Here is a 4,580-nt window from a genome sequence, read left to right as displayed (position 1 = left end):
ATAGGTCAACTTCCAATATTCCTCAGGCACTGTCCTTCCTACCTTGTTGGAGACAGGATCGTACCCTGGGATATGGTGTTCACTGATTCTGCTTGACTGATAAGATAGCCCTGGGTATCCCTCTACCTGTGCATCTACAGTGCTAGGACTGATAAGATAGCCCTGGGTATCCTTCTTCCTCTGCATCTACAGTGCCAGGGATTATAAATCCATGCAACTAAGCCTACTTTTTATGTGAGTGCTGAGGAGTCAAAATGGAGTTCTTATGCTTCGAAAACCCCTTACAAACTGAGGCAGCCATCCTAGAGGTTCTTATAAAATCTGGCCTTCTGAGTTTGGAAGAATAAAGACATCCTTTCAGCCCACTTATATAAAAGCTGTGTGACCTGCCACAATTACCTAGCTTGTAAGAGTTACAACTCTTTTGTTATGGTTTGCAAAGTCCTTAACCTTAAGCTGTGTACATCTCTGAGCATGAGAGAATGAGTGGGGGGGGGAGGGGGGCGGCAGAGTCACCAACCAGAACAACCCTCCAAAAGACTTATTTATGTCATATGTTAGGCTCCTCTATGCCAGTAATACAATTCTCCATTCAGATTACCTGTGCAACTGTTTGATAAATAAAGATGATAAGGTCTTCAGGAATTAGGGAGATTGTTCCTGTACCCATGATAGCTTAATCTAATACACATACATGTGCACACATGCAGGCAGCTGATGTCATGGGAAGGAGAGTTGGATTTTTATCTTTTTAATGAAGTTAGTTACCATGTCTTTGTCAACTGTCATGCCCAACGGACACAAGTGAAATGTGTCAACTGCCCACCATGGCACATAAGGTGCTCTCGTGTCAACAAAGCTGCCATAGCAATCTCACAGTCCATGCCACTCCTGCAGGGCTATGGACCTTGGAGGCCACCAGTCTTCACTCTGCAGGCAGAACAAGACTATAGAAAGAGCACCGTGGGACTGCTCCCGAGCCTTGGTGTGAATTCCAGTTTGTTCCAGACCATGGACTCAAACACTGCTCCATCTTCCCCTTTGGCATACTAGGAGCAAAGCTGAGGGGTGAAATCCGGCTCAAGTTATGAATTTCTTACTTTCTTTGGGGGAAGCACTAACCTAAGTCCCAGTTACTCCTTTATAAGGATAAATAATAGGAATGGCCTGGTGTTATGTTGATGAATTGAGTTTAATCACATAAGTGTTTCATTTGTTCTTGGCAGATAGCCTGTGATATTTTAACTTCTTATACCATAACAGATCACTACAAATTTGATGCTTTGAAAGTACATGAATTTATTCCTTCTTACCTCTGCAGTGCAGAAGATGAAAATCAGTTTCACTGGGCTAAAATCAAGGTAGACCAGAAAGTGAAATTGCATTTTCTAGTCTTTTCCACCCTTTCAGAGTAACCTACACCTTTAGATTCTGGCCCCCTTCTCCATCTTCAAGTGTATCTCTCCAACCTCTACAAGACTACCCAGTTTCCTCCTTGCACACCTGCTCGTCTTCCTCTCCCTCATGACTACCGCATGATTGCCACTAATTCTGACTTCAAGATATTCAATGAGTCACAAGCCATAGTCACCCTTGCCCTGTAAAGCAGTGGCACACTTGCAGTTCCAAGGATTAGAACTGGCTTATATCTTAGTAGCCATTACTTAGCCTGTCACAGGCATACACATGTGTTTTAATGTTATGATAGTCTTTCTGTCCCTTTTCTTTCATTTAAATAGAATGTACACAAGAGAAAGCAACAACTTTTACTTGATGTGTATGATTACATCTACAAATGCCTATGAGAACCCTGAATCCCTCCTCCTTTCGGCTCCCTCACATACTTCACATAATGTTCAGCTTCTTTACCTACCTTTAGATCATCATTACCCTGTGTTTATCTTTATAGGTTACTATAGCCTGTGCTTAGAGTCAGTATAAAATAAAATAAGATTACTAACTTTAAGTATCACCTTGATTGACTTGGGGACCATTACCCAAAGAACTGATGAAGCATCAGAACTAGCTATGTCTGAAAGGGTCTTTTCAGAAGAAACTAGGCCTGACTCTCTAGACTGAGCCAGGGGACGCGTGGCTTCAGTTTTTGTGGGTACTATCCAGACAACAGGGGAAGAAATAAGACAAGAGAGAGCTGCATCAATCCTTTGCTTGGACATCAGAAACTTAGTCTCTTCTAACTTTGGATTAGGGATCTAAATACCAATGTCCCCCTGGGCTTCTAGATTCTTCAACTTGGAATGTTCCCCACTGTTTTTCTTGGTTAGGAGGCTTGGCTTGCAACTGTGGTATAATATAGTGTTATGCATATTCTATATGCTATAATGCTGACATCCAACAGTCTTCAGATTGGTGACAGGCTGTCACAGAACTTCTCAGTTTCTATGAGTACACAAACCAATTTGCCAAATGTGTTTCCTCTCATAAGTATATCTGTGTCTATATCTACAACGATTATATCTATGGCTGAATCTAATCTATTGATTCTGTCTTCTGGGGGAGGCTTACTAACACAGCATTCACACTGTAACTTCGTTTCTAATTTCTTTCACTTAATATAACCACTGTGACACACAGTGATTGTTCTCTTTTTGTTTGTTTTTGTTGTTTTGGTATCATACTTATGTGTTGTTTGGTATCATACTTTGTGTGTGTGACTGTGGGAAGGAAGGATAGCAGTAGAAATGGGTATATAGATGCACATGTTTGGGTAAGTGCACCTGTACTTTCTGCACAGGAGATAGAGATCAGCGACCAACCTTGGGTGTTATACCTCAGGGGCTGCCTGCCTTGTATTTTTTAAAGGCAGTGTCTCACTGGCCTAGAATTTACAAACTAAGCTGGAAGGATGGCCAGCAAGCCACTTCTCCCTAACCCTGGGATTACAGACATGTGTTACACAGGCTCTGTTATATAGACTCAGGATGGTATGAGCTCTCTCCCTAGGATTCCATGTTTATTTTTAATCTATCCTATTTTTACAAGCAGTCTTAGTTCATCAACATGTTTCTATTTCAAGGATCATTTCAAATGCCATCCTTTAAAACATCCCTGGTCGTAATGTATCTGCATATCCGCTCACTCAAAAATGCTGCCCATGACGGCTTTCTCCGGGGTTTGGCTCTGAGCACTGGGATCGATTCCTAACAGTCTACTCATGAGTCAGCAGCCTTTTCCATGTACTGGTGCCGGCTCTTTATGGATAAGACTATTGTGCCTTGGTTATCTTCATATTGTCATTGCCCCTAGAGATGAGCTCTAATGAATATACCTGACGTCACCTATGTTCTTCTCATAGTTGCATTGTGGTTACTTATTAATTGAAACCCACAAGCAGAGAATGGGTCTCTTTTTTGTGTTTACCATGAGACCAACACAAGGAGGCAGACAGGGGAATTTCTACATAGTTCTTTTCTTGACACAGATAAGAAAGAAACAAACAAACAAACAAAAAAACAATGAGAACTTTGGTGTGGAAAAGGCTTGACCTAGAAATTTTGACTTTTGTCTAGTGAGGTTTGGGTTAGTCTTTGTGATAACTCATATGTTAGAAACATGGTGCCCCTACCCACCCCTCAACAGTGCTAAGAAATGGAACATTCAGGAGGTGACTGATTAATTACTTGTCTCGTGGTGATAAGATACCCTGACAAAAGTAACTTCAGGGAGAAGGTGTTTATTTTTGGCTTACACTTTCAGTCTATCATAAAGGGGGCATCAGAGCAGTAGGATCTTGAGGTCATGTTATGCACATGGGCAAGAAGCAAACATTGATGAGTAGAGGTACTCAACTTGCTTTCCTCTTTTTATGCAGTCCCAGGACTTCAGCCCCTGAGATGGTGCTACCCAAAGATAAGGTGATACTTCCCACCTTACTTAATCTAATCTACATAGTCCCTCACAAGCATGCCCAGAGGCACATCATCTCCTATAAGGTTGGCATTCAATATTAATGAGCAAAAATGGATTGACAACTTATTAAGAGTGTCCTTGTTATAAAATGCAGTTCTTTGTGGTGAGTTTGCCCTCTCTTGCTTCTGAAGCCCCATGGCATGATAGACACAGTAAAAAAAGCACTTACCAGCTACTGAACAGATGTTGACACTGTCCCCTAGGATAGAAAGATGAGCTAAATAAACTTCGTAAATTACCTAGTCAAGTGTGCTTTGTTATGGCAAGGAAAACTGAACTAAAATATATTATATGGATCTGCGGCCTCATTTTCTGGTCACTTTCTGTTCATGGGTTTTATGGTAGGGTGAATGCTTTTTCAATACCCACAATCCCAAGGAACATCACCCAGGTTACTAATTGAACTATTTCTGCCTGCTGTTGCTTTTAGTTCAGAAGAGATCCGTATCTTGGATGACTCCTAAAACTCAATTCTAAAATCTGGGTTTGGATCCTCCATAAGCATGCTGTCTATAAGTCTAACCTGGACCCAGAGGTACCTAGCATTAAGAAACTGTAATGCAAGGTCCTTCCTTGGCCATTGTAGAAAGAATCAAAGTATATGGAATGTGTGTGTGTGTGTGTGTGTGTGTGTGTGTGTGTGTGTGTGT

This window comes from Mus pahari, chromosome 8 (genome assembly GCF_900095145.1).
Source record: "Mus pahari chromosome 8, PAHARI_EIJ_v1.1, whole genome shotgun sequence".
NCBI classification, from domain to species: Eukaryota; Metazoa; Chordata; class Mammalia; order Rodentia; family Muridae; genus Mus; species Mus pahari.
The sequence above is the reverse complement of the archived record's forward strand: the minus strand, read 5'-3'. Positions refer to the sequence as shown.